Source organism: Nuphar pumila, chromosome 3, assembly GCF_984573655.1.
Source record: "Nuphar pumila chromosome 3, dmNupPumi1.hap1.1, whole genome shotgun sequence".
Lineage (NCBI taxonomy): Eukaryota > Viridiplantae > Streptophyta > Magnoliopsida > Nymphaeales > Nymphaeaceae > Nuphar > Nuphar pumila.
This window is the reverse complement of record NC_143251.1, coordinates 125,947,289-125,960,504: the sequence shown is the minus strand read 5'-3', so window position 1 is coordinate 125,960,504 and position 13,216 is coordinate 125,947,289. Positions and strand designations below refer to the sequence as shown.

Sequence of the window (13,216 nt, the reverse complement as noted above, 5' to 3'; positions counted from 1 at the left end):
AATAATAATATGATATCTTTCGATGTTTTCTTTAACATGTGATGAAACTGGATCATGTTCTTCCTCAAAACCAAGGCTTTGAAGTGCACTTAATCCTACTGAACCATCTTCTAGGAATTTAGCCTTATTCGTTTCAACAATCTGTGGTGAATGAGATGGGCAATAAAACCTATATTCTTTTGATCTTTTTGAATAACCAATGAAATATACACTGGTTGTTCTTGGATCAAAGGCTTTAATGTAGGGGTTGCACAACTTAGCCTCTGCGGGACATCCCCATATGTGCATATAAGACAATGATGGTTTCCTACATGTCCACAACTCGTAAGGAGTTTTAAGCACAAATTTCGTAGAAACCTTATTTAAAATATGCACAGCAATCCTTAAGGCTTTACCCCACAACTTTATGGGAAGTGTTGAATAATTCAACATGACCCTGACCATTTCTTTAAGTGTACGATTTCTCCTTTCAGCTACACCATTCTGATAAGCACTACCAGGCATGAGGCACAATGCCTTTCTCTTTAAGAAATTGCGCTAATGGTCCTTCCCTTTGCCCCATCTCAGTAAACCTACCATAATATTCGCCATCTCTATCAGACCTGACTATCTTTATAACTTTATCGGTTTGTTTCTCTACTTCTTTCTTAAATTCTTTAAACATCTGAAAAACATCAGTTTTTTCAAAGATTAAGTAGAGATACATATTGTGGCGCCCCAAACCTCGACTTTAGAAAACTTGGAATTTCCAAGATTTTTTTTGAAAGGATTTAAGTGAAAAAAAATAGCGGGAAGCAGGTGTGAAAAATAAAAACAACAATGCCGCAAGTTTGGGCAGCCACCACAGATCATCCAGAGCGACCTTGCCCACGGGACACAGATGGATGCCTTTATTGCGGAAAAATGGGTCATTATATTCGGGATTGCAGAAAGAAACAGGCGGATGACCAGTGCAGGAATACGTCGAGTACTTCACAGCCAGCACAACAGCGACAACCCTCTACACAGCAGCAGCAGCAGCAACCGTATCCACCGAAGCCAGCGAACCAGAAAGTCATTGTCGATCGAGCATACACAGCAACAGTTGAGCAAGTGACCCATTTACTTTGTTTGATTGTAGTTGCTACTTCACTTGTGCTGTGGACTTTACTTCAGTTGCTTTACTTGCTTCAGCTGTTACTTGGTTACTTTGCTGCTCAGCTCTTGTCACAGTTGTTACTACTTTGAGCACTTGCTTTAGAGTTACTGTTGCTTCTTTAGTTACTTGCTGCTTAGTTCGTTGCTTTAGCTACTTATTTTCCCTGTTGTTGTATTTTGTCACAAGTGGAAACTCTGGGAGTGTCACACATATACCGTGAATAGTCATCAATAAAGGTGATGAAATATTTTTTGCCTGTGTAACAGAGGGAAAACGGTCCACATATATCTGTATGGACTATTTCTAATATCTCACTACTGCGTTTGACACCCTCTTTATATGTGTTTGTATGCTTAGCCTTTATGCAATTACCACATGGGTCATTGTCAGTAAAATCTAGAGATTGCAAGATCCCTTCATTTACAAGTCTCTTTATTCTTTTTTCAGAGATATGACCCAACCTTTAATGCTAAAGCATGCAAGATTTATCATTCATCATGCTATGTTTATTTCCAACCAATGCGTATTCAGAAGTCAAAGACTCACGAGTTGGATCTTCACACTCAATCGATATAAATCATCATGAACTGATGCAGAACCAATTTCAATTGAATTTTTGTATATAGATAACTTAGAATTTTCAAACTTAAAATAATATCCAAATTTATCTAACTTTGAAATTGAAATTAAGTTTCTACTATATGATAGAATATAAAAGACATCATGAAGACCTAAAACTATGCCTATATCTAGAGTAATTCTGCAGGTTCCAAAACCCTTCACATGTGAACGCATCTTGTTTCCCGAATAGATGCTCTTCTCATAGATTGTTGGTTCCCTTCTGCTCATAAACAACTGTAGACAGTTGGAAATATGAACAGTAGCACCAGAATCAATCCACCAGCTATTTTCAGGAATTTGTAATAAATTATATTCATGAGAAACAAATGACAAATTACCTTTCTTTTCCAACCACTTCTTCTACTTTATGCAATCTGCTTTCCTGTGCCCCATTTTCTTGCAAAAGAAGCACCTTATGAGAGCAGAGTCAGATTGCTTGTCTTGGGATGTCTTATCTCCTGTTGGCTTCTTCCTAGCATTTCTCTTAAGTGCATTCTTCCTTGATCCTACCTTGGATGCATGAGAAGTCATATGTGCACTTTGCACATTCTCTCCTTTCAATCTCTTTTTTTCTTCAACACACTTGGACATAAGTTTATTAAATGTCCATTCATCATTATGTGAATTGTAGGAGATTTTGAAAGGTCCGTATTCCAAGGGTAAGGACGCTAGTACTAAATGCATTAGGAAAGAATTAGAGATGGTTAACTTCATGTCATTCAGCTGAGATGCTATGTTCCTCATCTCCAAAATGTGTTGGCGAATGTTTCCCCCTCTAGTATATTTCATAGATATGAGTATAGACATCAGGGTACTGGCTCTGGCCTTGTTTGAACTCACAAACTGTACCTCAATGACACTCAGGAATTCTCTCAATGTTCTGCATTGTGGGATGGCACTGCGAATGTTCTTACCCACTTTAGATTGCAAAAGCAACAGGCTAAGCCTATTCAAGTGCTCCCACTTCTCAAAAGCAATCTTTTGATCAGTAGTACTCTGATCAGTGAGAGCAGTGGGTTCATCTATCCTTAGGGTCAGATCTAGATCCATATATCCTAATGTAAAAAGAACAGTTTCTTTTCAATCACTAAAATTCGATCCATCTAGAAAAGGTATACAACTAGAGTCATCTAAAATCACAGAACTTGAAACTGCACGACAAAAGACATATATCAGGAAGCATTCGTAAGAGACTAAAACTTTAGTGGAAAAAGCAAAACAATAAAAGGCCCTTGATATGCTTCTTTTCAGGCGAGTGAAGGGGTCATCGGAATCCTACTTTGGTAAGAGTTCCGACACGCGAAACCACTTCGCCTACCGACCATATTCGGTAAAACTAAGGTTCTTATGAAGATAGACCATCAACACAAGGTATCTTTGGATACTCATATGTAATGTATCTCGACACATTTACCTTATTCTACCCTACTTAAATTCCAAACACGATAAAACTACCTTTGTGTCATCTATCGTTTCATGAATCTAAGTACAATGTGCATATCAGCTTAAACTGTATGATAGTATATAATTCATTGATGACTTACGTGTATTCAGTCACTTTGGTGACATGAAAAAAAACACAGAGTCATCTAACTATCCTTAATGCCAATATGTAAAACAATATCTTAAAATGGTCCGTAAACCGAATGGACCAGTCATATGACCCTCGAAATGGTTCGAAAACTGAATGAACTTATCATATGAATTATGAACTGGTCTGAAATGGCCTGAATCGGTCATTTAAAGGTCTGAACTGATTCTGAACCTTATGAACCGATGTTAATAATGAACAAAAGTTCATAAAAACCCAATGACCATATGCTAAAATCCCTGTATTTTCTTATATTTAAGAAAACAGGGTCTTAGCATCTCGGAATCGGTGAGAAACTGGAAAGAATCGGCCAAAAAATGGCTCCGAACCGGTCTCGAAAAAAGTCTGAATCAGACCCTGATCCAGTTCAGGCTAAATAGTGTCTCGATCCGGGTCGGACCCTGTATAACTTGATCTGGGTCAGACCCGGTATATATCAGATCTGGGTCGAACCCGGTAAAACTGAATCCAGGTCGAAACCCGCAAACAATTGGGGTCGGCGATATGAACCAAAAAGATAATCATTCTGGGTCCTCCACATGAATCCTTCTCCTCCAATCATTTTTATCCAATGTCATGTCCTCAGTGAGGTTCAAAGCATTCATATCATTTCTTATCATCTCCATGCAAGTTTTCTTAGGCCTACCCCGACCTCTTTTAGCTAATATATTTTCCCATTTCTCCATCCTTTCTGACTGGAGCATCATTAGGCCTTCACCGAATATGCTCAAACCATCGTAAACGATTCTCACTCATCTTATTTTCAATTATTGTTTATAATTTATATGAGCATTTAAACATGGTACCATGGCCATTCTGATAACATCAAAATTCTAAAGTCAATGATGGCAGAAACTCGCTGCCCATATTTCATCTCATATATATAAATAATTGAAACATATACAGATTCCATTAATATTCACAATCTGAAAAAGAAAAAGGAAAAATTATGCGTGTTGGATTAACCACCACGTAAAACGTGGTGGTTATCCATGATGTGGTAACTCCCCACATCAGTGATGGTCCATCCCGATAAACTAGCATAGATAAGGGGGAACGATTATGCAAATTGTTCCCATACTATGCTTATTTAAAGGGGTTTCATAAGCAACCCAAAACAGCGAAAACACACCGTCTCTGTGAGAAAACAATAAAGGAGGGAAGAAGGTCGACTCACGATCTGCATTCGGTAGCCTGCACTTGTGGTGGCTGCAGACCGGATGAGTTGAAGAGCGCCCTTCTCCGGCAACGTCCTCCGCCCTCCGGCAATGGCCGCCTCAGGTATGCTATTGTGTTATTCTTCTGTTCTTTGCAGAGCTTTCACCGGATCAGGTGATGGCACAATCGTCGATGCTCCAGACCGGCAGTGGAAACCCCCGTCTGACCCAACATTGGGTTATGGGCCCACCACGCTTCCGCTGCGGGGTGTGCTCTGGGTCGTCCAGCAAAGCAGGTCACCATGGGGTGACGTAGCTGCTGGTCGCCGGCACCGGCGACTGTCACTGGCACCGGCGACTGTCGCTGGCATCGGCGACTGTCGCCATTAGGCGGCAGGCAAACAAATTAAAAAAAAAAACTTACCAGTGTCGATGGGGGGTTTTCGAGCCTTTCCACCGTCGGGGTTGCCGTTGAAGCCATCAGAACAGTCGTCGGCGACTATTGAGTCACCGGATTTTAGAAATGATCCTCTGCCATTTTCGTTTCACCATCGGGTGAATCGTCGGTCGCCGAAGAAGAGTCGTCATCAGAGCTTCGACGTTGATCGCTAGCAGGCGGCGTCAATCGGCAGGCGTTTGCAGACAGCCAGCGACATGGGTCGTCGGTAGTGGCCATCTCCCTCTGCAACTGCTGTTGCAGATGCTGTCACCCCACCGTCGACTGTGGGATGACCATTGGGTCACCGACGGTGGTGGCTGACACCTCCTTGTCGTCGGGGTCACCGTCGATCGTTCGATCGTCGGAGCCGACGACAACACCCTGCAACAAAAGAAAAAGGTGAAATAGGGTTCAAAAAACCCTATTTCGCCTCTTATGGTTTTATTTTCGGGTTGGGTTTCTTAATCCGGACCCTACCCACCCAAATCGATCCATAAAGCTCATCTGGATCGGATCCGGAACTTGGATGAGGGCTTGTTTTGCACCGACCGGGATCAATCAAACCCCGGGTCAGACCCGAATCTGATTACAACCGAGCCTGACCCGGATCCGGTTAACCACCGGGTCAGACCGTCATCCGGTAAGTACCGGGTCTGACCCGGATCTGGTAAACCCCGGGTCAGACCCGGATCTATGAAGGCGTTGTTGTTGTTGTTGTTGTAAGGTATACAGTTAAGGAATTGACTACTGCATCTAAATGTGAATTGAAAGTGTTCAATCATCATAATTTCAGTTAAATTCAGAGATCAAACCACTAAGTAAATCTGCCAATATGTCTAGTCTAGAATCAAGAACGTGCAAAAGCAGCCCAAACCTTTGGAAGCATTGGCTTAATGTAGCGGCCCCTATCTTCTGAAAATATTATGTTCTTAACTCTTCCTGCTCTTCCACGTCGTCTCTGCGCTTGTGCGAAAAAAAGGAGTTTTTCATCTATTACACCTCCTTCAGCATAAAAAATAACCTCATCACTGATCTTTTATGTTGATTTTTTGTCTTTTCGGCGACCGATGATCGATGACTCATGGCTCCAAGCATCAAACAACAATTCAGAGATGGCCCTGCGCGCACCGCCAACCTTCGGCTCTGATACCACTGATAGACCAAAACTGATGTGCGTGAAGAGAGTGTATACGACCTTCTTTAGGAGGGGTTTTAATTTGCTCTCACTAATTTTTGATGTCACTTGTGAGTAAGCCTTCTCTCCTTTTAAATAAGAGAGATAACAATGTTGGGGATTTACACCCTTCTGGTAGTTGATAACCCAACAAAAAGTGGGCAACCGTTTCACGTTCTGATCTTATCCAAAATGAAGTGCACTTTATTTTGGATAAGACCCTATTTTGGGCAGTTTTACCTGTTGGAGAGGGAGAGAGTGCACACCCACCTCTCTCCTCAAAGAGTGAGACTCTTCATGAAACATAGCCATAAAGGTCATGTATGACCAACAAGTTTTTTATCCTAATCGATCTTCAAAATGATTTAGAGAATCTGCAAGTACATGCCAACATGAATCGGGCCAAGAGGGACGATTTATTTTTTTTAAATTAAAAAAATCATAAAAATTTACAAGAAAAAAACTGATTCAATAGTGAATTAGCTTGAACTTGGGAGATTCAACCCAATTCTGCTGATTTCGGGTTGAATGAGTGAAATTTTATTTAGGGCTTGACTCAACCTTGAAGCCAATCAATTTGGTGACTATTTGATTTGATTATGATAATATTGCATAATAGAGTAGAAAGAAATTGCAGAGGCTTTGAAGAAAATGAAATCAAGAAGGGCAGTTGGCCCAGATGGTATACCTATCGAGGCTTGGAAATGCTTGGGAGAGAAAGGTTTAGAATGGTTGACAAATCTTTTTAACTTGATTTGGCGAACAAATAAGATGCCTAATGAGTGGAGGAAGAGTACTTTGGTGCCTTTATATAAGAATAAGGGTGATATACAAGATTGCACAAACTATCGTGGTATAAAACTCATGAGTCATACTATGAAACTTTGGGAGAGGGTGATTGAGTCTAGGTTGAGGAAGGTTGTCATGATATCGGAGAATCAATTTGGTTTTATGCCTGGAAGATCAACTATGGAAGCTATACATCTTCTTAGACAACTTATTGAAAGATATAGAGAGAGGAACAAAGATTTGCATATGGTTTTTATTGATTTAGAGAAGGCATACGATAGAGTACCTAGGGACGTTCTCTGGTGGACAATGATGAAGAAAGGTGTTTCTCTCAAGTACATTAGTATAATTAAAGATATGTATGAAGGAGTAGTAACCAATGTCCGCACTTGTGGAGGGGTGACAACCAATTTCCCGATAACGGTTGGGTTACATCAAGGATCTGCTTTAAGCCCTTTCCTATTTGCGATAGTGATGGATGAGCTTACGAGATCAATTCAAGAAAATGTACCGTGGTGTATGTTGTTTGCTGATGATATTGTTTTGATTGATGAGTCTAGAGCTGGGGTTAATGCTAAGTTAGAATTATGGAGACAGACATTGGAAGCTAGAGGTTTTAAGTTGAGTAAGAGTAAGACTGAATATATGGAATGTCGGTTTAGTAAGCAACGAAGTAGTGATGGGAGTGTAGTGAAGCTTGGTGAGCAAGATATACCGGTGAATGATTATTTCAAATATTTGGGATCCATCATTCAAAAGTATGGAGAAATTGATGGAGATGTAAATCATAGGATAAAGGTTGGGTGGATGAAATGGAAAAGTGCTACTGGAGTGCTGTGCGATCGTAGAATGCCATTGCGGTTGAAGGGAAAGTTTTATAGGACGACTATTAGACCCGCTTTACTATATGGTACGGAATGTTGGGCTGCCAAGAGACATCATATTCAAAAAATGAGTGTAGCTGAGATGCAGATGCTTAGATGGATGTGTGGAAATACAATAAAAGATAAGATTCGGAACGAAGAGATACGTAAGAAGGTAGGTGTTGCACCCATTGAAAATAAGATGCGAGAGAATCGTTTACGGTGGTTTGGACATATTCGGCGAAGGCCTAATGATGCTCCAGTTAGAAGGTTGGAGAAATGGGAAAATATATTAGTTAAAAGAGGTCGGGGTAGGCCTAGGAAGACTTGGATGGAGATGATAGGAAAGGATATGAATGCTTTGAACCTCACCGAGGACATGGCGTTGGATAGAAATGATTGGAGGAAAAGGATTCATGTGGAAGACCCAAAATGAATTTCTTTTTTGGTTCATATCGCTGACCCCAATTGTTTTGGGATGAAGGCATAGTTGTTGTTGAGAGTAGCAAATGGGTCTGAGACGTTGACCTAGCACTAGGTTGAACTTTCAATGATTGGGTTCAATTTGTATCTGGATCTGACTTGCAACACAAGGTAGAATTCTAGATACAAACACGATTGCCCCTCTCTAGTACTAGATCTGCAGAGAACATGTCAAGTACATTGGTTTTCATGTAAAATACACAAAATGGGTTGGGTCAGGCTCATGTTTGACTTGGTTCTAGACCTCTTTATTTGTCTGATTTCAACCCGGATCCAACCCCAACCCATTATTACTAAGAAGCTAGAAAATTTGAAATAACATCATATAGAGCTATTGCAAGTCCACTTCGAGCTAAAGATATAATTTATAAAAGTAGAATTTGATGAGCCCTTCTTCTCCAATTTTGATGGCCTGATCATAAAACAAAAAATAAAGATTATATTTCACTATTAGCACTCATGCATAAACACTAAATCCTAACTCAATTTTCATTTTTAATAGGTTTATAAAGAATATTTACCAACAACTAGAAAAGATTACACTATATTGAAGTGCAAAACATCTTCGATGGGGTCCTCATTTGATTGCTTACCTGCATGGAAACATAAAGAATTTTTCATATAATATATTAGTAATTTTTTTTATAACAGGTCAGAGGTATTAACTATATGATTTTTGAAAACTAACAATTTAAAAAAAAAACAAATAACATACATGGACGTGGCTGATGGCATGTCCACATGCCATCATCCATGTAGTGTATGAGAATGCCATTTAAGATCCAACAATATCATTTGTGTGTGTGTGTGTGTGTGAGAGAGAGAGTGTCTCATTTAAAATAGTTGCATGGAAAAGAATGAGAAAGAGAGAAATTTTAAGAATATTGCATGAGAAAAGATGAGAGAGAGAGAGTGCTATATAAGGTATTGCTTGCATATTTAAATTGAGAGCAGTTGTATTTCTGCATGCATCACAGTCGTTGGATCTCAAAAGATCCAACGACTAATAAGAGGGAGTACCTACTCCCACATAGTAGAAATCATGGTTATAGGTTGTATTTTCTCAATTAAACCATATGGATGTTCTCAACTTAGTTTATTTGATAGAAATCATGCTTTGTGTTTTTTGGACATAAAAATAGATTTTTTTAAGTCATGAATTTTTCATACATTGTCACTACAAGAAAGCAGTAGATTAGCGACGACCACATTCTGTCGCGAATCCGTCGCTAACATGGTTAGCGACGGATTAGCGACAACGAGGCGACAATATGCTTACGTCGCGAATATTTCGACGCTAACTGGCGACGGAATAATTCCGTCGCCAGGTCCATCGCTAATTGCGATGGAATAACGAGCGCTATATTCCGTCGCCAATCCGCCGGTACTAAACGGCGACCACGGCTTGGCGACGGATTTACTGCCGTCGCTAGATTAATATGAATAGCGACGGATGGTTCCGTCGCTAATCCGTCGCAAACACGAAAAAAAATTAAAAAAAAAATTATTTGAAAATTAAATACCGAGAACTGTACAATTTTTATTTCCTGTACAATTTATATTTCCTGTAAATAAAAAACAAACCACACAAAAAAATTCATATAACAAGAATCTACAACAATTAATCGTTCCACCTTAAAATTAAGAAGTTTAATTATTTACAATTCAACAATTACAATTAGGAAAAATAAAAAAAATAGAACTTCTTCAACACAGTCCTCTAATCATCGCCAAGATTTTGTGTGTCTTCTTGTTCATTGTCTTTATCTGTCCCTTCAGCTCCACTACGCTGATTATCGCTAGCAGCCTACACAAGAAAAGAACAGTCAATATTGATAAACAAAATATAATGAAATAAATTACACACTATATGTGATCTAAGGCAATAAAAAAACTCTATATGTGATTCTATCATGCTCATATGTGCTCTAAGGCAGACAAAAAGTTATATATATATATATATATATATGTGTGTGTGTGTGATTCTATCATGCTCATATGTGTGCTAAGGCAGTCAAAAAATTGAATATGTGATTATAGCATGTTCATATGTGTTCTAAGGCATCTAGAAAAACTCTATATGTGATTCTATCATGCTCAGATGTGCTTTAAGGCAGGCAAAAAACTATATATGTGATTCGATCATGCTCGTATGTGTGCTAAGACAGAAAAAAATTGAATATGTGAATATAGCATGCTCATATGTACTCTAAGGCAGGCAAAGCAAAAAATTTTATATGTGATTCTATCATAAATGATATATAACATGTTCATATGTGTTCTAAGGCAGTAAAAAAACTCTATATGTTATTATAGCATGCTCATATGTGTGCTAAGGCAGTCAAAAAACTGAATATGTGATTATAATATGCTCATATGTGTTCTTAGGCAGTCAAAAAACTGAATATGTGATTATAGCATGCTCATATGTGTTCTAATGCAGTCAAAAAAACTTTATATGTGATTCTATCATTCTCATATGTGTTCTTAGGCAGGCAAAAAAACTTTATATGTGATTATAACATGCTCATATGTGCTCTAATGCAATAAAAAAACTCTATATGTTATTATAACATGCTCATATGTGCTCTAAGGCAGTCAAAAAACTGAATATGTGATTATAACATGCTCATATGTGTTCTTAGGCAGGCAAAAAACTGAATATGTGATTCGAGCATGCTCATATGTGTTCTAATGCAGTCAAAAAAACTTTATATGTGATTCTATCATGCTCATATGTGCTCTAAGGCAGGCAAAAAGTTATATATATATATATATATATATATATATATATATATATATATATATATATATATATATATATATATATATATATATATATGATTCTATCATGCTCATATGTGTGCTAAGGCAGTAAAAAAATTGAATATGTGATTATAGCATGTTCATATGTGTTCTAAGGCATCTAGAAAAACTCTATATGTGATTCTACCATGCTCAGATGTGCTTTAAGGCAGGCAAAAAAACTATATATGTGATTATACCTGAGAGGGACCTGGAATCGAAGATCCCCTATCCTGAACAGCGGCCTTGATCTCATTTCGGAGAAAGGGGGTGACGGTGTATTGGAAGTAGTTATTCAGTGATTCATTAATGATCTCGCGTACATCATCACCGGAAAGAATAGTCGGCTGCTTGGAGCTTATGTCGGCGCAAGAAGTCGGTGAGCTATAACTGGAAGAACCAATAACTGGTGAAGTGTTCATATTACTCCCAAACCCGAACACGCGACCTTTTTTGGGTTCACCTGCTGCAGTCACCCATGCTGTAGGATCAAATGATGGATGCTGAGTAGCGTCTTTGCCATATCACTCTACCATCTGTTGCTCATATGACTCCTACAAAATAATGTTTAAAGTATTCATTAATAATTAATGATAACATTATGATAACTTGCATATATATTGCAATGATTATTAATAGAATTAATACATACCGTTGTCGTTCTCGCCTTCTCTGATACGAAGACTCCCGTGGTCTTCCGTTTATGTGTTTCTACAAACACATCCTTATATGGTACACTGTCTCCTTTTTCTGCTTCCTGCGAAGTTAAATGACAAAAGATTTAGTACACAAGTTTGCAACAATACTTATAAAATTAATATTATATATTGATGAGTTACCATTTTCTTTAGGTGGCTCCCAAATGTCTTAGATCCACCTGTGTGTAGATGGACTTCGGGCATCTTCGATCGATTTTGTGCAGCCTTCGTAGAGCGATTTCTAAATGCATCTCCCGCCCACTTATCGCACATTTCATCCCAGTAATCTCTCCTGATAGTAATAGGACCATGGCCCTTCCACAGTAATTGATCATCTACTACGCCAGATACATTTTTTGCTGCAGTCTTCATAGTGTGCAGCATGTCTGCAAATCGATTGGCAGCCACCTTCTGCCACACCTTCCTTGCATCATTTTCTTCCACCGTAGTTGCGAAGCGATTCAAAGCCTACAAATATTTTCAGAAAATTAGTAGACATTGCTTAAATAAATTAAATATGAAACACATTAACTATGAGGAACAACTGTATACCATGAATGAGGACCACAATCTGTCTAACACCTCCTTTGGGTACTCTTTCCATTGAGCAACTGGTCCTGGTAGATGTTGAAGAAGTGAATTCCTAATCTTCCGTACTACTTCTTGTGGCTCAAACCTCGTGCTGCACATGAATTGTTACACAGTAAATATCAATATAAAATATTTAAAAGATATGCAATAATCGAAAACAAAATACTTACGGTCGATTATCGTTATACACTATTCGAATGAGTCGTCTTGTGCCAGCCTGAGAAGACCCTGTTTCCTGTGTTGGCTGTTGACTTGTGCGATCAACTGGTGTAGGTGGGTCGTGTACAGACGCAACATCATCTGTAAAAAAATACATTAAAAATTCTCAGAATGCGCATTTGAACTAATCAAGCTTCCAATTAGTTATATGATATACCTATCATAGGAGCCCGTGAAGATGAAGGCTGAGCCTGGCTACTACTGGATGAGCGACCCCTATAACCTCCATGAACCATATTCTAACAAATAACATATGTCATACAATACATTCAAATAATTTACATCAAGTATTACAATGCATTCAAGTCATTCACATCAAGCATTGCATTGCATTCAAATCATTCAAATCATTCACATCAAGTATTGCACTAATTCAAATCATTCGTTAATTGCATAAATTATAATACATTCAGATAATTGAAATCATTCACATCAAGTATTACAATGCATTCGAATCATTCGTATCAAGTATTAATATACATTCAAATAAAATTTTTAATCATTCACACCAAGTATTGCAATACAACTCACATCAAGTATTACAATGCATTTAAATAGAGGTTTGCAGTCATTTTGTCGTATGATGGTGCGAATAATATCCTAACCAGTTAAAAGAGAACCATCAGAATGCTATGATGAAGAAAATAT

General features: G+C 38.4%; 1 long non-coding RNA gene across 1 annotated transcript; it reads right to left on the bottom strand.

The window, feature by feature from the left end:
• Nucleotides 1–9,883: 9,883 nt before the first annotated feature.
• LOC149843659 (uncharacterized) lies at nucleotides 9,884–11,330 on the bottom strand. Its single transcript, XR_016431147.1, has 2 exons — nucleotides 11,261–11,330; nucleotides 9,884–10,062 (listed from the first exon to the last, which is right to left on the bottom strand). It is a non-coding gene; the product is annotated as an uncharacterized LOC149843659 (long non-coding RNA).
• Between the last annotated feature and the right edge of the window lie 1,886 nt (nucleotides 11,331–13,216).